Below are 23,526 nucleotides of genomic sequence, written 5' to 3' on the forward strand. Positions count from 1 at the left end.
AACTCTCGCTCTTCATGGATTAATGCATGGCATCATCTGGACTGCTTGAAACTTGTTAATCTCCAATCGGCCAGTCAGGAACAATGGACATTACCACCAACCAAGGGGCCACTCTCGCCAACAGATACAATGCTCTCTCCACGCCATTTCTACACAAAAATCAGGTCACCTCTTGTTTTTCAAAATTTTCTCCCAAACTTCCACAAGTTCACAAGCTCTTTTCCCCTGATATGGTCCGTGTTTCTTTCAGTTCTGGGGCTCTGTATGCTTACAACAAGGGAATCTACATTGAATACCAGGCAAGCATTTGGTTTTCTCACTGTTTGCCCTGGTTTTATCAAGCCCTCAGCCACAGAAATGAAAAATGTTGTATAGATACTTAGAAAAAAAAACTCTATGGGAACCTTATACAAAACTTCAAAATTTTACTTAGAAGCACCTTCTCCTATATATGTCAGGAACAATAATGCTTAAAACCGACGAAAGGGCCACACCCGCCAGCGATTTTTTTTATTTCACTCATGGGTCGAAGACCCAAACTACACTTTTTGACCAAGTATCCAGCATTTTACCGTCTAGGTTGCCTTGGAAGGCCACCTAACCCTTACTTTTCAGGGAGAGATGAAATTTTGCTTAAATCTGGTAGGCTAGCTACTTAGATTTGTTCAACCTTTATCCAGCATAACAACAACAATAATAATAATAATAATAATAATAATAATAATAATAATAATTTTGACTTAAAACAATGTTAGGAATAAGAAGCTGGTCATACCTGGAATAAAATTTGTAAAATAGTGTACAGTATTCAGAGCTTTGTGTTAAGTAACATTAACTTCTGTATTATCATTCAACAAGCAGGTGTTGCTTATGAAGAAGAGGCTAGAGCTAGTCATACCTGGAATAACATTTGTAAAATATTGTACTGGTGTTCATTATGAAGAAGAACAGGTGTTGCTTATGAAGAAGAGGCTAGAGCTAGTCATACGTAGAATAACATTTGTAAAATAGTGTACAGGTGGTAACATTCGTAAAATAGTGTACAGATGTTCATTATGAAGAACAGGTGTTGCTTACGAAGAAGAGGCTAGAGCTAGTCATACCTGGAATAACATTTGTAAAATAGTGTACAGGTGTTCATTATGAACAAGAACAGGTGTTGCTTATGAGAAAGAAACTAGAGCTAGTCATACCTGGAATAATAATTGTAAAATAGTTTACAGTAATCAGAGCTTTGTGGCAAGTAAGATTAACTTCTGTATTATCATTCGACAAGTAGGTGTTGCTTGTTATTCATTATTTTTATTATTTATTAATTATTATTTTTTATTCATTATAATTCATTATTATTGTTTTTTATTTTTTTTATTTGTTATTATTTATTATTATTACTATTTATTAATTATTATTATTTATTGTTATTTATTCTTATTTAGTATTATCATTTATTATTATTTATTTTTATTATTTTTTTATTATTTATTATTATTTATTTATCATAATTATTTATTATTATTTTTTATGTATCATTATTTATTCTTATTTATTATTTATTAAAAAAACAGGTGTTGCTGGAATAACATTTGTAAAATAGTGTACAGGTGTTCATTATGGTGTTGCTTACGAAGAAGAAGCAAGAACATTTGTAAAATAGTGTACAACAACAACAACAACAACAACTACAAGAAGAAGAAGAAGAAGAAGAAGAATCTCACTGTCCCTTCCTCTGCCCCTTTGAAAAAAAAAAATCCTTCTCATAGTTTCCATGGTCCCTAAGTCTTATCTGCACACAACTGACTTACTACCGAAGCCACACTGCTGCACGGGCGTATGTTCTGCTGCTCTGGGTTCAGACAGAGGTAGGCCTGAGGCACTAACCTTCCTTCTCACAGTTTCCATGGCTCCTAAGTCCCAGCCCAGTGACCTACTACCAAAGCCACACTGCTGCACAGGTGTATGTGCTGCTGCTGCTCTGGGTTCAGACAGGGGCAGGCTTGAGGCTCCAACCTTCCTTCTCACAGTTTCCATGGCTCCAAAGTCCCACCCACACGACCCACTTCCAAAGCCACACTGCTGCACAGGTGTATGTGCTGCTGCTGCTCTGGGTTCAGACGGAGGCAGGCCTGAGGCACCAACCTTCCTTCTCACAGTTTCCATGGCTCCAAAGTCCCAGCCCAGTGACCTACTACCAAGAGCATACAGCTGTACACACGCCGGCTCACATTGCACAGGCGATCGTGCTGCTGCTGCTGCTCTGGGTTCAGACGGGGCCCGGACAGAGGACCCAGCCTTCTCATAGTTTCCAAGGAAGCACTGCCTTCTCTCTTAAAGGCAATTGTGCTCTTCAAACTGCTGCTGCTGCTACAGTAGTCACTAAGTCTTCTGACTGGGGCAAGTCCACAGGCTCACATACCATCACAGTCCTCAGAGTTCCAAAGTCCCACTCGCGCAAACTACTACCAAGAACACACGCCTGACAGCACGTCGACTGGTCTCGCAGAGCCGACCGTACTCCTTGTGCTTGCTCGAGGGTTCACATGGGGGCAAGACTGAGGAACCAGCCTTTTCACAGTTACCAAGAAAGCACTGCCTTCTCTCTCAAAGGCAATTGTGCTCTTCAAACTGCTGCTAGGGCAAGTCCACAGGCTCACATACTATCTCAGTCCTCAGAGTTCCAAAGTCCCACTCGCGCAAACTACTACCAAGAACACACGCCTGACAGCACGTCGACTGGTCTCGCAGAGCCGACCGTACTCCTTGTGCTTGCTCGAGGGTTCACATGGGGGCAAGACTGAGGAACCAGCCTTTTCACAGTTACCAAGAAAGCACTGCCTTCTCTCTCAAAGGCAATTGTGCTCTTCAAACTGCTGCTAGGGCAAGTCCACAGGCTCACATACTATCTCAGTCCTCAGAGTTCCAAAGTCCCACTCGCGCAAACTACTACCAAGAACACACGCCTGACAGCACGTCGACTGGTCTCGCAGAGCCGACTGTACTCCTGGTGCTTGCTCGAGGGTTCACATGGGGGCAAGACTGAGGAACCAGCCTTTTCACAGTTACCAAAAAAGCACTGCCTTCTCTCTCAAAGGCGATCATGCTCTTCAAGCTGCTGCTGCTGCTGCTGCTGCAGCAGCAGACTGGGGAAAATCCACAGCATTCGAAGTTCCACTCGTGCAAACAACTACCAAGTGCATACACCTCACAGCAACCCTACTTGGCTCGCAAAGCCGGTGGTACGCTGGGTGCTTGCTCAATGGTTCACATAGGGGCAGCACCGAGGAACAAATTTAGCCTTCTCACAGTTTCCAAGGAAGCACTGCCTTCTCTCTCGAAGGCACTCGTGCGCTTCAAACTGCTGCTGCTGCTGCAGTAGTAGTCGCTGAGGCTTCAGACTGGGGTGCCTAACCAGGGGCACATCCTATCAGTCTTCAAGGATCCAAACTACCACTCATGATACCTACTACCAAGAGCACATACCTTCCAGCACATAGACTTCTGCCGCAAAGGTGACCATACTTTTGGTGCTGCTCAGGGGTTCAGTTAGGGGCAACTACCAGGATTAGAGATCACTAAGCACTGGATTGCTCTCGCTTCCAGGCCTCCATGACAAGAGCACACAGCTCTATGTACAACAACTTGTCTCACAAAGGCGGTTGTACTGCAGTCTTTGTTGTTCCGGGTTTTGACAGACGGACTCGAGACCACAAAGCCCTACATCCGCAAGCACACAGCAACTTAGAAGGTACGCTGCCTTCTCTCTCAAAAGCACTAATGCACTTCCTACTGCTGAAGCTGCAATTGTTGCTGCACCAACATCTGCAGTTGTTGCTAAGGATTCGGCCAGGGGAACATAGAGTCGCAGACTCAACCACAATGCCTTCTCTCGCAAAGGAAATTTCGGCTCTTCATGCTGCATTGAGCATGTGCTATTGCACTGCCCTACATGAATCCCGGAAAGAAGGTGGTTTTAGCGCTAACCAACCAATAGCCCTCTCTCGGCTATAGCCACGGCCACTTTGGCACAGCTTGTGTGCGCGCTGCCCGGACCTCCGCAACGTCTAGGACACTGCCAAGAGTCTCGTCTCTCCGTCTGGGTGCGGGAGTGCGTTCGTTGCCGCGTCCCTGGCACCTCCTTCAAGACTGTTATATCGGGCAGAACCGAATGGCTAGAAGCACGCCACAGCCACTGACTGACTGGGCCAACTCAAAAAGCAAATTGTCGGCCTCACAAGTCGGCCGACGCGAATGCCTGCGATCGCAGACTTAGCTTCCCCCTGTTGGGACGCCCCGCCTAGCCACTAGACTGCCGCCGCAGCTCCTCGTCCGCATCTGTACCACCTCTTCCTAGTTTAAAGCGAGCAAAGCGCTGGGTTATAGAGGTAGGGGTGCAGGGGCTGCGGCTGGTTCTGGCCTAGTGGCTCGACCCGGCGACTTCGGACAACACCCTCAACTCGGAGGTAGGGGACACTGAGATGTCCTTAAAGCACAAGGGAATCGCGCAGCGAAACAGCCGGCGGGAAGGAGGCGGCGGCGAGCAGGCCAAGCTGCCGCTGCTGCCACCACCGTCACCACTGGCAGTCGCCCGCGACGAACAGGATAATACCGTGAGCCGGTCAATGCAGGATCTAAGAGGATCGCAGCTTGTTTGGGATTGCTCGCTGCTCTACCCCTTACGACACCCCGACTTTCTACGCAAGTCGTGTTGAGGCGGTTTGCCGTACGGCACACTGGGCCGTGGGATGATCTCTATTAGAGAAAGGGGGAGGGCCGTAGTCGTCGTACTTGCCGCCGAGCCTGGCGCGACAACCTCCCAAATGACTTTCTCTCTTTGCAAGGGCACTCACCTTCGGACTGGCTCGGATAAACCAGCCCCGCCGCCGGCCGGCCCGGTGGCGCGGCGGCCAGGTCCATATCTTTGGGCCGGTTCCCAGCGCTCCGCACAATACGTCCTATCGTTGCTAACTCAAGCCCGGATTCCGTCTTAGAGGCGTTCAGACGTAAATCCAGCGGGCGTAGCCCCGCTCCCTTGACGTCTCCGCCAGGAGCGACACCAGCGGCCCGGTCTTGCGGTTCCTCTCGTACTGAACAAGACTGCTATCGCAACGACGCGCGCAACAACAGTAGGGTAAAACTAACCTGTCTCGCGACGGTCTAAACCCAGCTCACGTTCCCTATTGACGGGTGAACAATCCAAGGCTTTGTAATTTCTGCTTCACAATGCTAGGAAGAGCCGACATCGAAGGATAAAAAAGCGACGTCGCTATGAACGCTTGGCCGCCACAAGCCAGTTATCTCTGTGGTAAGTTTTCTGACACCTCTTGCTTAAAACTCTTGAAAGGTCAAAAGGATCGATAGACCGTGCTTTCGCAGCCCGTATTCGTACTGAAAATCAAGATCAGGCTAGCTTTTGCTCTTTTACCCTACGTGAGGTTTCTGTCCTCGCTGAGCTAGCCTTGGGACACCTGCGTTACAGATGTACCGCCCCAGTCAAACTCCCCACCTGATACTGTCCTCGGTCAGGATCGCCATCGGGCGCGCACGCCCACCGCGGGCCGCCGCCGCCTCGCTCCGGAGAGCTTGGCCACGGACGGCCCGCACCGTAAACAGCTTGGAGCTAGAATCTCAGAGACACTGGCCCACCTTGGGAGCAAAGCTCCGGTTCCACTTCACCGAGTAAGTAGAGAAACGATCAGAGTAGTGGTATTTCACTGTCGGCCAGGGCACGAATGCCAAGACCTCCCACCTATGCTACACCTCTGATGTCTCTCTACAATATCAGACTAGAGTCAAGCTCAACAGGGTCTTCTTTAACCGCTGTTGTGTGCAGGCTCGTTCCCCTGCCTGTGGGTTCGCTAGATAGTAGGTAGGGACAGTGGGAATCTTGTTAATCCATTCATGCGCGTCACTAATTAAATGACGAGGCATTTGGCTATTTTTTTTTTTTTTTCACCTAACCCTAACTGAGAGCTCTCACCTAACGATTACAATCCTAAGACCAGCTGGTACCTCTCTACTATATCTCAAGGTTAGGTTCCTTTCCTACGCAGATGATGATGATCTTTATCTACACAGTAGGTATTTACATAGGAACCTGGTTAAAACGGATCTTAAACTTAACTTATTCCTTACATACTAGCCTTAAGTCTCAACGGTTAACGCGGTCTTAAACAATCTCCGTCGTAGACTCTACCGGTGACCATCTCCACTCAACGGGGACGCAGTTCTTCTGTCCCCGGAGGAACGTCAATCGGTCGATCTTCGTGGCCGAAGACACTTGGTTACGTCGCCACCGCCCGCCATGCCCATGTAGTTAGAGTACATGGACAATCCACCTTCCAGAATTTTGACCGTCATTAGGTCCAAATCACTCATAGACATCTTGAGCCTCTGGCATAGGCTGATAGTCCCTCTGGACAGAACACCACGCCAGTTCCCAGTTATTGCTTAATAGTGGGATCTGTCCCTGTCAGCTCTTTGACGGCGTCTTTGATGCATGTAGTGTTATACTTTGCTACTTTTGCTGCGTCAAAGAATTCGAGGGATCTAACGTTGGCGTCAGCATTCACTTGCACGTCAATAACCATTGATTCGCCATCTTTCCATATGACCAAATCAGGTTTGCGGAGCCCTTGTCTGGTTGCGATCCGGGGTTCGCTTACTGTAAGATACCCTGCTTCGGTGGCTTTTTTTGCTATAAGGTCTTGGATCTTGTTGTGCCTCTTGATTCTCCATGACTGAACAGCTGGACATTACAGCTTAGATCGCATCGGCTGCTCTGTACTCTTCCTCGTCGCGCTCCGGGCCGGTGTTGTCAGGATACCTAATTTGAGCTTCACGGCGTTACAGAATGCTCCCCCTTTCATCAGACGCATGCCAGAGTCCAGCCATTTGGGCCTGAGTCCATAACCCGCCTCTCTGAGCCCCACACCCATCTACGGTATTGTAGAGACTTGATCCCCAGTCTGTGGCAGCAGGGGCCCGATGTTGTTGGACTAGTTCAGCAGCTATCCTTGCTACCAACGGATCTGGAGATCTCGTCAAACATCTGTAGCAATTCTAGCAGGTTCTTTGGAACGCCGTCGGTGAAGTTGTAGATTCCGAGGCCTCCAACTGCTGTACCTGTGTAGAATGCTCCGAGTGGTGTATCGCCTGGCAGATGTAGACACCTCCTGACGAACTTGCGTATTTCCTTATCAACTGAAGCTAGATGATAATTTTTCAAGTTTCCAAATATGGCTATATGCTTCAGCCTGGGTACCAGCACGTTCTTAAGTGACCAGAACTTTTGCTGAGGCTTAACCAGATCACGAATTGGGCACTTCGAGATTAACCCATGAATTTTTAATGAGTACACCTCACGGCACTGTTCCAATGTGCAGTGAGTGTGATACTTTTTTATCTATTAAACATATATTTTCGGTTTGTAAAGTTCTCCAGCGAGAGAGAGAGATATGTTTTGGTCAGAAAACTTTTTCTGAAATTTTAACTGAATCAAGTAATTTTTCTGTTTCTAGAATTTTAACCTTTTTAAGGAATTCACGTATTATTGATAGAATCTAAATTTTTACCTAAGTTTTTTTACTAATTCATTTTAAATTACATAGATTTAATATATTGTTAATTATTTTCATCACTCAGATTTCATATATATATATATTCATTCATCCATCTATTCACCCATATTTAGAATATTTAAAGATTATAAGTATATACTGTATATACATATATATAATTCTTTTTTTTCATTTATTTATTTTTTTTCCTTATCAATTGAATTTTTGATAATCTTATATTTCTTTATATCCCGATTTTTTTTCGGCCAGCCCTGTGAGAGTCAAGCTTGACTCATTGGGCTGGTAAAACTCCTTCTTTTAATAATTCAATGGCGCCATCTGAAGATTCCCCAGCTCAGTCCTGGCCTTCCCAATTAGCTTTGCACCATTAGCATTCACCACCAGCCCGACCTCGATCCCCAGATACTTATAAAATCCGTCGGGACTGGTGGCTGGGATGTTGTTGTTCCCATATGCGAACGGGCGGCTCTCTATGTACCAAGTTTCCTTGCTGCGGTCGCTGACTATCCCTGCTGTGGCACACTTTCCTAGGCCAGCTCAAGGCCCAGCTTGCCTGCTTCATCTAGTAGGTTCTTGATAGCCGATGTTAGTCCAACTCTAGTTGAGGCCACAACAACGATGTCGTCCTCGTTGGTGCGTCGTCAAATCGGTGGTCACTTGGTCGGGCTCCTGTCCTCCTTCTTGGTGAATAGTCCTCCTTCGTAGGCGAGGTTTTCTCTACATTAGCTGTTGGTGTTCCCCGTCGTCGTTTCAAGGTTCCTGTTGCTGCCTCCTCCACTCGGATCCTTGTGGGCGTTCCCCAGCAGTCCCGAAGTGGTGGGGTTACACTGTAGGTCATTGGGTGCACAAGAGCAGCCACCTTTCTCTTGTACTTGGTGGTCTTCCTTTTAGTGCGGATACTTTCCAGCGTCCGCAAAGGTAAGACCATCTCCTGAATCATCTTGTTGATGTGGGGGTTATCCTTGTTTCCGAGCTCGAACATGATCATCCTGTTCTCCTCGTCCGAATCCCAGGCGTGTCTACCCCCCACTTGGTCTTCCACGCTGGTTTCCCATATTCACCTTGTTCTTCGCTCCGCTCTCTCTCTCTCTCTCTCTCTCTCTCTCTCTCTCTCTTTCTCTCTCTCTCTCTCTCTCTCTCTCTCTCTCTCTTGCCACCCACTAGCATCCTTTTAACCTCGTCTTATGACTCTCTCTCTCTCTCTCTCTCTCTCTCTCTCTCTCTCTTATATATATAATATATATATATATATATATATACACATATATATACAGTATAAAAAGATATATATATATACACATATATATACAGTATATACACACACACATATATATATATATATATATATGTCAGGGTGCCGGAAAACTCTTTCTCTCTCTCTCTCTCTCTCTCTCTCTCTCTCTAGTAAGGTTGATTCATTTAGACTAATTGTCTTTCATTATGTTAATTATATCATGGGTGTTTGTGTGTGTGTATATATATATATATATATATATAGACATATATATATATAAATATATATATATAAATGTATATATAAATATATATATATATATATAAATATATATATATATATATATATATGTATATAGACATATGTATATAGATATTTATAGACCTATATAGATACATATGTGCTGTATATATATATATATATATATACTGTATTATATATATTATATATTCATATATTTATATATATATATTACATATATATATATATATATATATATTGGATATATATATTATATATATATATTATATATATTATATATATATTATATATATGTATATATATATATTATATATGTATATATAAATATATATATATATATTTATATATATATATATAAATATAAATATATATATATTTATATATATATAAATATAAATATATATACATATAAATATATATATATATATAAATATATATATATATATATATATATATATATAGAAAATACTGTATATGCATGTATCATATATACAATAGTTATATACAATTAGAGCAAGAGGAACAATCTTATGAATATGACAGGAGGGTTTTAAGGTAAAGTATTTTTGAATGACTTTTAATAATCTCCCTGTGTATCTCTGGTTGTCCTAGAATCAAAATCCCTTCAAGGATTTTAGTTGCTTTCCACTGAGCACCTGGAGAGAAAAAAAAGAGCTTAAAAGGACAATACATCCGGGATTATGACTGACAGATCCCACCCACCTTTAAGACCTTCATCCATCTTCTGTTTGAGGACTTCTCCAAACCGAAAACTCCAGGTAAAATGACGGAAATCGTCCACACAATATATTCTGTGTCTCATCCGCCACTTTCGTTTGGTTCGACTATAACTATCTTTGCCCTGAAGTTCTCCATTATGTGAACTCGTAGCAATAAGATTTGGTTCCGAATTTGAATTAATATTTCTTTTGATTTGATGACTTTCTCTTGGTTTGTCCTGAATAGTTCTTGATGAATTAGTCGTTGATCTCTTCACGTCATCCCATTAGTCACACAAGGAAAAGTGATCACACTGCTTGGCTGAAATCAAGTAGGTTTAAGTAGATTCCAGAATTCCTTTCTGTTACGTAGTAAGAATCGTCAATCTCACCAGTTCCCAATTTTCATAATAAGCCATTACCAGAGCACCATGTACACAATTGATCATATAAATAACTGAAATTTTCTCGCAATTAAAATTATTTAGGTGTGGGACCAAGTTGGCAAATCATCACAACCAGAGTTCCCGAGCTATATATGTATTTTCTTCAATGAAATCCTGGGTCTCCGTTGTAGCCTTTCAGATACCCAGAACTCAATAATTCAATCGCTTGAAATATCTTTTGACTCTCCAAGGCAAAAAATATTTTCCTCTGCGATATAGATTTAACCTGTATTCTTATACATTGTTCTTTTCATACCTCAGCCCAAATCCAAATAAATTTATAATTATTTCATTTCACGAGAGACTAAATGATACTATAGGATGAGTAAGTGATCGAATTTAAGCATTTTAGCGGAGTTTTGTTAGTGTTTTGAACTGTTTAACTTCCAGGTTAACTTATATAATATAATTGATTTTATTAATTTCGATATATTATGAGAAGTCTGATGGGTAAAACCAAGAAATGGGTCTATATTCTCTTACGAGTCAGTTTATTCATTTCCTCATTTCCTTTCCTTAATGGGCTACTTTTCCCCCCCGGGGGGGGGGGGGGGGGGTGACCCTTGGGCTTATAGCATCATGATGAGTTAGCCTCTTCGATATCTAAATATCGCTTTTCTTGATATTGATGGATGTAAAATCACTCTGAAAACGTTGGAAGAGAACTGATTATTTTTTATTGTGGTCAGGAATAACTGGTATTTCTTGTTTCCTCTACAGAAACCAGCGTGCCCGGTGCTTTTTGAAGTCCCTATGACATTGGTGAGTACAGCAAAAATATTTTTAGTCTGCTATAACACTATATATATATATATATATATATATATTATATATATATATATATATATATATGATGCTCATTTCTCAGTGGAGGTAAGGGCTCTCTCTCTCTCTCTCTCTCTCTCTCTCTCTCTGGGTCACCTTGACACCCAAGATAGGGATTGGCAGCATTGTAAAAATGAAATTCTGCTACGTTTGATGAAAAATGTTTTATTTTATTGTTGCTAAAATATTCACCTTGTTCTTCGCCCCGCTGTCTCTCTCTCTCTCTCTCTCTCTCTCTCTCTCTCTCTCTCTCTCATATATATATATAAAGTATATATATACACATATATATACAGTATATACATACATATATATATATATATATATATCAGCCCCCCAGATGCTGAAGCCTTGATGTTGATGGGGGGCTTAGGGATTAGCAGCTGGGTTCCGATGTTTGGTGGGAATTGCTTCCCCACTGGTCCTTGGTGCCAAGCTGTCGATCCAACTAAATTAGTCAGTACTTTCTCTTTTCCTTTTGTTTTTTCCTTTTTTCTCCCATCTCCAACTCTTGGACATGAACTTGTCATTGACTTTGGCTTATGTTTGATTATGGTTTGGCTGCCTCTTTGGATTTGACGCAGGTGGGATGGGACGGCATGCCATCTCAAAAGAACTCGAGTACCTGACGTGACCGAGCGAGGGGAAAGTTTTATGTCAAACCTTTCCCTCAGTGCTGGGTCTGACGTTGACGGCCGTCATGACGCCTCAAGTGCTGAGGGCGGGGTGTATCTCTGGATATTGCCCCTAGGGCGGCCCTAATTGTAGGGATGAACCCGTCCTCAAAGTGTGGCTCCTTGGTGGGTGGGGGGAATATCCAGATGAAATTAATCTTCTCGTCATTATGGCGAACCCACCGAAACCCGTTGACGACCAATCCGCTTCCTCTCTGGCTGACTCTTCCAGGAAAATAGTTCACTCGATGGACTCGCATTTATCCAGTGCTATTACTCTGGAACCTTTCATTCCAACTTCCCCCAGATGCCAGAGAAATAAAAACTCTGGCAGTTTAAATGAATATTTAAGGGTCCTATATTGTGAGGGAATTACTCGCAATGGGAATTATGAAGAATTATTTAATGTTCTGAAAAAGTTGGGAGATATAACAAGAAAGAAACTGCAGCTCTCCAAAGATAAACAAGAATTTGAGGCTTATGTCACTTTTAGTAACACATTACAAGCTACAAATGCTTTTCATGAAATAAGAAATGGTAAAGTTTCTGACCTTTCTTGTCGAGTGAAATTGCATAGTATAAAAAATGTTTTAGACTCGGAATATGACTTTATACCCAAATGCTCAGCCTTGCATGAAGAAGTTCTGGAAAATACCAGAATAGTACCAGAACCAGTCTGGTATGTTGCTTCTTACAAGGAGGGCTGTAATAATCTGATAAAGGGGTATGAATGTATTGAAAAAAAGGTAGGCTGTATTCCACAGGGAAAATTAACACGCTATGGCCGTTGTCTGCTTATTAAAGCAGGTAACGAATCTCAAGCTGTATTATTGAATAATTTTAAAGCTTCCTCGTCAAATATAATTCAGAGAGTCTCTCCTCACCACTCTTACAACCACGCAAGAGGAATTATTTATAGTAGGGATCTAAGTGAATTTTCTGATGAAGATATACTGAAAAGATGCCCAGCTACCGTTCTTAAAGCTAAAAAACTAAAAGGGAATAATAATGCAATTTGTTTAATCTTTTCATCACATTACCAACCAGATTACATCAAGATCAGACACTTAAACATTCCGGTCAAGAAATTCCACCCACGACCAATGCAATGTTATAAGTGTTACGAGTATGGCCACATTAATGTAAAGTGTACTAATAAGAAGAGATGTTATATTTGTTCCGAATTTCATGATCCCAACGAATTCCATGATACCTCCGCCGATTTTACTCATGAAAAGTTTTGTTTCCATTGTGAGGGAGCTCACTCTCCCAATTCTAAACTGTGTCCTCAGTACAAACTGGAGCAATCAATAATTGAGACTGCCAATAATGAGCATATAACTTTTGGTGCAGCAAGGAAAAAACTTAATGGTTCTAATCCAACATATGCCAGAGTTTTGTCCCATCCCGTAAAGTTAAATAATAACTCAAGGAATACTTACCCCACAGTTACTGCTGGATCTAAATATCCTGAGATTTCACCTTCTTCATCAACAAATCCCTCAGGGCCCGACAAGATTTCCAATAATTCCAGCAAGCCACAGAACTCTCATCCAGTTCCAGCTTTTCTGGAAAACAATAATAGCAGTAGAATAAACAAAAAACCAAATAACAAAGTAGGCCAAAATGGTCCCTTAAAGCAAGAGGGCCGTATTCCACTGCAAAACAGTTTCAACATACTTGCCACAGACATAGGAGAAATAGAGATGGTTGATATCGAGCCCCATTAATCAAAATGTGTGAGCAAGAAAAGAGTAATTGAAGATACAACACCACCCAAACTCAAAAAAACAAATAATATAGAATTTATACCACATGCAATTGAAATGGATATCGAAAAATTACTAGAACTCCCAACCTCTGGACCCGAACCTAACACAGTCAATAACCACATCACTAAACAAGTGATAAACGTTGAAGTCCATAGGAATCCCCATGACCCTCAAGGAAGTGAAAGCAAGTCGAATAATAATGCACCCATTAAAGAAATAATCCCTTCTCCAGTTCTAGGTATGACTGGAAAACTGATGCTTTTCACGTAAAAACAATGGCAGAAAATACAACACACAAAGTTTCATGTGGTTGTAATGATTGCTTCATGGCAGAATTCAATGACCCTAAAAATCTAAATGTACATAAGATGAATAATATAATAGATAATTTTACTAAGAACAAAAACTAAAACCAGTATGGCAAATTGGAAAGCCACAATGCTGGTTGTATGTGTGTTGTCCATCTAATAAAGAAACGTGCAACAGGCACCCTCCAACTGGAAAAATTTATAGAAAAACTTAACCTTAATCCAAATGACACCCAGGAAGCTAATACAAACAAGGGTAAAACCCAGGGAGCCATACCCAAGGAACCAAATCTTGATTCAAAAACTACAACTAGCGTAGTCAAGCAGAAACCCGTCTCCAACAGAATAAGCAGAAATAATGCCTTACCCAGTGGAAATTTATCTTCTTTGCCGTAACGTTCAGTCCTTACATAATTCAGTGGAACATTTAATGGTCTTAAAGCCCGTTTACATTTAGGGGAAATCCAAAGACTATTGAAAAATTATAACCCTATTGCAATATGCTTACAACATACTAATGATACTGTTCCTCCAATAGGAAACTACATTTTAGCATCTCGCTCAATCCCTTCTCCCAATACTTTAGGGACTGCAGTATATGTTCATAATAAAGTAACTTATGATGCTTCAATATTCAACACATCAGAATTTCAATTATCTGGAGTTAGATTACATCTAAATAACAACACCTTTAATATCTATAATATGTACAATCAACCCTCTTTCAACTATGATATACAAAATCTACCTAAAGTACTCCCAAATATGCAAGAGGATATACTATTACTAGGAGACTTCAACTCCCATAACTCCATATGGGACACCAATTGTGTTGATGTTGACATAAATGGTTCAAAGGTTGAACAGATGATGAATGATCATAACCTCTGTATATTGAATGAGGCAGAGAGTAGCACTTACTATTCAAAAGCTCATGGAACCTATTCGTCAATAGATTTAACTCTGTGTTCCAATAATATTGTTGATAGGTACGAATGGAATGTCTTAGATGACCTGTTTACCAGTGATCATTTTCCTATTTTGATTACCATATTAGGACATACACCAACTTCTTCGATTCAACGATATAATACAGATAAAGCTGACTGGGATAAGTTCAAGTTTTACACTAAGCAAGGGCCTCCCTTTGATTACTCCCAAGATCATGATAAAACAAATGATGACGTGGTGAATTTTATCACACAAGCGGCTGATAAATCGATACCTCTGACTGGCACCCGACAGTTAAAACATTCAGTCCCATGGTGGTCAGAGACATTAACCCAGCTGATAAACGAAAAGCATGCAGTTGGAAGAAAATTAGAAACCCTAAATAAAAGATTCAAACATTTGAGCACTGGTCCCCTAATGTTAGGGAATAAAATAAACAAATTTGTTGACATAGCAATAGAAATTAGTGTGTTGAAACCATATATTAATAGGGTTTTTGCTAAATTCAGAAAGGAAGTAATTAAAGGCAAGATAATTTCATGGCAAAAATACGTGTCAAGCATATCGGATAATACTTCTGTGCAGAAGGTGTGTCAGAAGTTTAGGAAGATTAATGGCTCTTACAGCAAACCAGCGAGACACGCATTAATGCATAACGGCTCGTTAATACATGATACTCAGACAATCTCCAATATTATTGGCCATAATATTGAAAATATAAGCAGCATTGATAATTTAGATGCCCACTTTCGAGCCATTAAAAGAAGAGAAGAAGCAACACCATTGAACTTTGATACTATGGAGGATATATATTACAATAAAAGATTCACTGAAGAGGAGTTGGAATTTGCCTTATCTAATTGTAGGTCAACAGCCCCGGGTAAAGATAAGATAAATTTCGATATGATTAGAAATCTAGCCCCTTTAGCTAAAGCATATCTATTGGAATTTTACAATCATCTTTGGACCAAACACCTATTTCCAAAGGCATGGAAACATGCAATAGTAATACCAATAGTAAAGGCAGGGAAAGATCCAAGTAATCCAAACAATTACAGACCAATTTCATTAACCAGTTGCATATGTAAATTACTGGAAAAAATGGTAAATTATAGACTAAATTGGTGTTTACGTCGCAATAATATTCTATCAACTTCTCAATTTGGCTCACAATCAGAACGATCTTCTTTGGATTCACTTTCACACTTAGAAAATTATATACGTAGAGGCTTTGAACGAAAACAGATCACAATAGCCATATTTTTTGATATTCAAAAGGCATATGATACAACGTGGAGACACTCGATACTAAAATCCTTACATCAGAATGGTTTTCGAGGACACCTTCCTATTTTTATTAGAAATTTTATTGGTGGAAGAACGTTTCAAACTCGTATTGATAACATTTACTCCGAATCTTTTAATCTTGACAGTGGTGTACCGCAAGGCAGTGTTTTAAGCGGGACTCTTTTTGCATTGGCAATTAACGACATTGTTAATCAAATGCCACAAGGAGTGCAAAGTAGTCTATATGTAGATGACTTTGCAATTTACTATTCCTCCAATAGCTTGCGTCATTTACAAAGGATTCTAAATAGTGCCACTAGAAAAATACTAGAGTGGACCGCATCTGTTGGTTTTAGACTTTCGGCAGAAAAAACTCAAGCCATAATGTTTTATAAAAATAGTAGATGGAAGCAGAACCAAGATAACAATCTAACATTGGGCAACATACAAATCCAATTTCAAGATAAGGTAAAGTTTTTGGGACTAATTTTTGACACCCATTTGAATTGGAAAGCACATGTATCATACATCAAATCCAAATGTAACAGTGCTCTTAATTTAATGAGGAAATTATCTCACACAACCTGGGGTGCAAGGAGATCAACTTTACTAATGATGTATAAAGCATTAGTATTATCAAGAATTGATTATGGTAGCCCAATTTATGGTTCAGGATCAGAAGCAACTTTGAAATCTTTAGATCCAATACACACTCGAGGCCTGAGAATTTGTAGCGGAGCATTTCGATCATCCCCAAATCTCTCAGTTTTATGTGAAATTGGAGAACCCCCATTGTCTTTGCATCGGGATTTTGTAACAATGCGGAGTGCATTGAAAATTTTATCCACTAATTCTCCAACAAAAAAGCTTTTTAATGAGAGGGACATATTTATAAACAACCATGAACCACCATTCCCAATTAGGGCAAACAGACTGTTACAATCAACAAACGTTAAAGTGAATCTTATCCAACCATCTTTATTTCCCCCACCTTGGATTATGACAAGGACAAGAATCTGTTCTCATCTGTTTTATTTATCAAAAAAATTCGCTTATACTCCGAGTCACCACAAGCAAATTACCATAGAACATATTCAGAGAAAAGGTCCTCACTATGCAATATATACTGATGGTTCTAAATCCCCAATGGGTACTGGATGTGCTGCAGTATCTTTAGATGGAACACAACAATTATCGTTGCCAAAAGAATCATCAGTATTTACATCAGAGTTATATGCCATTTTACAAGCAATCAATATGATTAAAACCATTGAAGACAGGAAGAATTTTAAATTTGTCATCTATTCAGATTCTCAAAGTGCCATAGTGGCCCTTAAAAACTATACTCATAGGAACCACTTGATCCTAAGAATTAAAGACCTTATAAGTAAATTATCTTCTCAGTGTGTAAGTGTCGAGTTATGCTGGATACCGGCTCATGTTGGAGTTGTTGGTAATGAAAAGGCGGATGCTGCTGCTAAAGAAGCTATTAAATTACCACAACAAAACATTGACCTCCCAGATGGAGATTTAATTACATTATTAAGGCATTTCATATTGGAAAAATGGCAGAATATTTGGAATAATGTGCCAGAAAATAATAAATTAAGGCAAATTAAACAGAAGGTTGCTCCTTGGGATTCCTCGACACAAAAGAACAAGAGAACAGAAGTAATTTTAACCAGATTACGAATTGGGCACTCGAGATTAACCCATGAATTTTTAATGAGTACACCTCACGGCACGGTTCCAATGTGCAGTGAGTGTGATACTTTTTTATCTATTAAACATATATTTTCGGTTTGTAAAGTTTTCCAGCGAGAGAGATATGTTTTGGTCAGAAAACTTTTTCTGAATTTGAACTGAATCAAGTAATTTTTCTGTTTCTAGAATTTTAACCTTTTTAAGGAATTCACGTATTATTGATAGAATCTAAATTTTTACCTAAGTTTTTTTTACTAATTCATTTTAAATTACATAGATTTAATATATTGTTAATTATTTTCATCACTCAGATTTCATATATATATATATTTATTCATCCATCTATTCACCCATATTTAGAATATTTAAAGATTATAAGTATATACTGTATATACATATATATAATTCTTTTTTTTCATTTATTTATTTTTTTCCTTATCAATTGAATTTTTGATAATCTTATATTTCTTTATATCCCGATTTTTTTTTCGGGCCAGCCCTGTGAGAGTCAAGCTTGACTCATTGGGCTGGTAAAACTCCTTCTTTTAATAATAATAATAATAATATATGTCAGGGTGCCGGAAAACTCTCTCTCTCTCTCTCTCTCTCTCTCTCTCTCTCTCTCTCTCTCTCTCTCTCTGGTAAGGTTGATTCATTTAGAGTAATTTTTTTTCATTATGTTAATTATAATATGGGTGTTTGTGTGTGTGTGTGTGTGTATGTATATATATATATATATATATATATAGACATATGTATATAGATATTTATAGACCTATATAGATACATATGTACTGTATATATATAATATATATGTTTTTATATATATATATATATATATATACTGTATTATATATATTATATATTCATATATTTATATATATATTACATATATATATATATTATATATATTATATATATATTATATATATGTATATATATTATATATGTATATATAAATATATATATATATATATATTTATATATATAAATATAAATATATATATATATTTATATATATAAATATAAATATATATATATTTATATATATATAAATATAAATATATATATATTTATATATATATAAATATAAATATATATATATATATATATATAAATATAAATATATATATATATATATATATATATATAAATATATATGTATATATATATATGTATATATAAATACATATATATATATGTATATATATATAAATATATATATATATAAATATATATATATATATATATATATATAAATATAAATATATATATATATATATATATATTTATATATATATATATATATATATATTTATATATATAAATATATATATATATATATTTATATATATATAAATATATATATATATAAATATATATATATATATATATATATAAATATATATATATATATATATGTATATATATATATATATATATATCTATATATATATATGTATATATATATATATATATATATAAATATATATATATAAATATATATAAAATATATATATATATATATATATAAATATATATATATAAATATATATAAATATATGTATATATATATATAAATATATATAAATATATGTATATATATAAATATATATATATATATATATGCATGTATCATATATACAATAGTTATATACAATTAGAGCAAGAGGAACAATCTTATGAATATGACAGGAGGGTTTAAAGGTAAAGTATTTATGAATAACTTGTAATAATCTCCCTGTGTATCTCTGGTTGTCCTAGAATCAAAATCCCTCCAAGGATTTTAGTTGCTTTCCACTGAGCACCTGGAGAGAAAAAAAAGAGCTTAAAAGGACAATACATCCGGGATTATGACTGACAGATCCCACCCACCTTTAAGACCTTCATCCATCTTCTGTTTGAGGACTTCTCCAAACCGAAAACTCCAGGTAAAATGACGGAAATCGTCCACACAATATATTCTGTGTCTCATCCTCCACTTTCGTTTGGTTCGACTATAACTATCTTTGCCCTGAAGTTCTCCATTATGTGAACTCGTAGCAATAAGATTTGGTTCCGAATTTGAATTAATATTTCTTTTGATTTGATGACTTTCTCTTGGTTTGTCCTGAATAGTTCTTGATGAATTAGTCGTTGATCTCTTCACGTCATCCCATTAGTCACACAAGGAAAAGTGATCACACTGCTTGGCTGAAATCAAGTAGGTTTAAGTAGATTCCAGAATTCCTTCCTGTTACGTAGTAAGAATCGTCAATCTCACCAGTTCCCAATTTTCATAATAAGCCATTACCAGAGCACCATGTACACAATTGATCATATAAATAACTGAAATTTTCTCGCAATTAAAATTATTTAGGTGTGGGACCAAGTTGGCAAATCATCACAACCAGAGTTCCCGAGCTATATATGTATTTTCTTCAATGAAATCCTGGGTCTCCGTTGTAGCCTTTCAGATACCCAGAACTCAATAATTCAATCGCTTGAAATATCTTTTGACTCTCCAAGGCAAAAAATATTTTCCTCTGTGCGATATAGATTTAACCTGTATTCTTATACATTGTTCTTTTCATACCTCAGCCCAAATCCAAAGAAATTTATAATTATTTAATTTCACGAGACTAAATGATACTATAGGTAGAGTAAGTAATCGAATTTAAGCATTTTAGCGGAGTTTTGTTAGTGTTTTGAACTGTTTAACTTCAGGGTTAACTTATATAAAATCATTGATTTTATTAATTTCGATATATTATGAGAAGTCTGATGGATAAAACCAAGAAATGGGACTATATTCTCTTACGAGTCAGTTTATTCATTTCCTCATTTCCTTTCCTTAATGGGCTACTTTCCCCCGGGGGGGGGGGGCCTGACCCTTGGGCTTATAGCATCATGATGAGTTGGTCCATTTATATCTAAATATCGATTTTCTTGATATTGATGGATGTAAAATCACTCTGAAAACGTTGGAAGAGAACTGATTATTTTTTATTGTGGTCGGGAATAACTGGTATTTCTTGTTTCCTCTACAGAAACCAGCGTGGCCGGTGCTTTTTGAAGTCCCTATGACATTGGTGAGTACAGCAAAAATATTTTTAGTCTGCTATAACTATATATATATATATATATATATATATACATACATATATATATGATGCTCATTTCTCAGTTGAGGTAAGGGCTCTCTCTCTCTCTCTCTCTCTCTCTCTCTCTCTCTCTCTCTCTCTCTCTCTCTCTCTCTCTCACTCTGGGGTCAGCTTGACACCCAAGATAGGGATTGGCAGCATTGTAAAAATGAAATTCTGCCACGTTTGATGAAAAAGGTTTCATTTTATTGCTGCTAGAATATTCAACTTGTTCTTCGCTCCGCTCTCTCTCTCTCTCTCTCTCTCTCTCTCTCTCTCTCTTGCCACTCACGAACATCCTTTAAACCTTGTTTGATGACTCAAACTCCCTCTCACACTCGTTCTCTCTATTGCCACTCACTAGCATCGTTTTAACCTCATCTAATGACTCTCTCTCTCTCTCTCTCTCTCTCTCTCTCTCTCTCTCTCTCTCTCTGTGCCTGTTCCATTCAAACCAGACATGTACGTTTGTTTGAGGGTTTAATCAGTGCAGCCATAATGTTGCATAAGATTATTTTATAATTCTGACCATTTCATAGTCCTTAATCATGTAGGCCTGCGTCCTCCAACTCTTCTAGTTCCTTGTGGAGCCCAGTTGAAAGTTTTTTAACTAATCTCTCTTTGCCCTATATATATATATATATATATATATATATAAAGGTATATATATATATGTATATATATATATATAATATACATATATATATATAATATACATATATATATATATATATATAATATACATATATATATATATATATATATGTAAAGGTATATGTATATGTTTGTGTGTGTATATATATATATATATATATATATATGTATATATATGTATATATATACGTATATGTATATGTATATATATGTATATATATATATATATATATATGTATATGTATATGTATATATATGTATATATATATATATATATGTATATGTATATGTATATGTATATATATGTATATATATATATATATATATGTATATGTATATATATGTATATATATATATATATACGTATATATATATATATATATATATATATATATATATATATATTATTGAGTTTTCAAAACTTATATAGAAATCCTTAGGAGTTTTTATTTTACTTGTCCATTATCCAAACTACGTATTAAGATCATTGAGTTAGTTCAACTTTCTTGGGAAGAATCACAAATTCCACAAACATCACAAATTTGTTATTTTCTGATAACATCCACCAGACCAAAATAAAACAACAATTCAAGTTAGCAAAGTTGATTAACGCGAGGTTTGGATAGTAATTAGGAAATGTTTGAGTGATAATATTCCCTGCGGGAACTGGTATTCTCTATTAATGCACGTCTTTGCCAACCCAAGCAGTCTTATTTTGATCTTAACTCCACTGTAGACTTGTACTTCGATGTATTTACTTCAAAATCAAATGGATTTATCCCTGGGTTATACCCCACATGTCAACTAAGTTTCGTTGGAATTGGTTCTCTAGTTTTTGCGTAATGTTCACACACAAAAAATAAAATGAATATATTTGCCCTTACTCAACATTGCTATTATTTTCAAAGAATTGTTGCGCACTACTTGTAATTTAATTTGTTTGATCCAAAATGTTAACGATTCTTCCTTGGGACATACCCAATATGAATACCAAGTTTGGTCTAAGTCGGTACTGTAGGTTTTGTGTAAAGTTAAATCTTCGATTTATACGAGGGCAACAAGACATGTTCAGTTATTGTATATGTAACTATAGTTATAAATTTTAAAAGCTCTTATAACCTTCAGGATCATTTGTGGAGTCTAATAAACAGCCTCAATCTGATAAATTCATCTTAGTAACGTTTTAGTGATGACTTGAAGCATATCTTAGATTAGGGAACATCATCGTGCTTCTTGATATAAAATCGATTATTGATTTTCTGAATGTCCAAATTTTAGTATTGGTTATTTAAGGAATCCATTAGTGAAAGAAAAATAAATATATATTTAAAATTATGAATAATTCTGAATGCATGTTGAGTTTTCAGTAATTTATTTGCTTAAAAGTCTTATCTAGAAATTTTTTTCCAGATTGTTTCAAAACCTTTGAAGCAACATCCCCCCCACCCCCCTCCCTTTTTTTCATTAACGATTTTTAACAAGTTTGGGTGTTTTCTATCTTGATTGGCATATATGTGACTGATTGGAACACTGATAAAAAAATCTATGAAAAACAAGACACTAAGAATCCTAAGAAAAACAAAATATACGAATAATAAGCATGGTTTCTGTCAAAAAAAAAGTTTTCTTTGAGTATAGCCAAATTGCAACTTCTTGATATACAGATGAATCTGATTAACAATAAAGAAAGCCAGGCTTTTTTTATGTAAATACTCAATACAAGCATTTGCTATATTATTTTAAGCTGTGGAATTAAGTTTAAAAGAAAACTAATCCTATGGTTAAAAATCAAAATTAAGATTTTTTTTTTCTCTGCAGAAATGATTACTCAAACTGATCCCAGAGGGCTCTCCTCTTCGTGCAAGGACACTAAAATAACACGTCAGACGACTGTATCTGACCTTTAGATCCCTGTGGCTGTCTTCACCTTACTTTGAAAGAGGTAGCTCTAACAGCAATCTTGTGCAGCTGGGTCTCCGTCAAGAGCAGAAGGTA

The 23,526-nt window shown here is 37.5% G+C and overlaps 1 long non-coding RNA gene across 1 annotated transcript in view; it reads left to right on the forward strand.

Annotated features, from left to right (window-relative positions):
* Nucleotides 1-23,526, forward strand: part of LOC137653156 (uncharacterized) — a 286,289-nt gene extending 262,763 nt beyond the window's left edge. Inside the window, exons 3-4 of the long non-coding RNA XR_011046411.1 lie at nucleotides 10,955-10,996; nucleotides 23,350-23,526. This is a non-coding gene — a long non-coding RNA (uncharacterized lncRNA). The remainder of the gene's footprint in view (nucleotides 1-10,954; nucleotides 10,997-23,349) is intronic.

Source organism: Palaemon carinicauda, chromosome 14 (genome assembly GCF_036898095.1).
Source record: "Palaemon carinicauda isolate YSFRI2023 chromosome 14, ASM3689809v2, whole genome shotgun sequence".
NCBI lineage: Eukaryota > Metazoa > Arthropoda > Malacostraca > Decapoda > Palaemonidae > Palaemon > Palaemon carinicauda.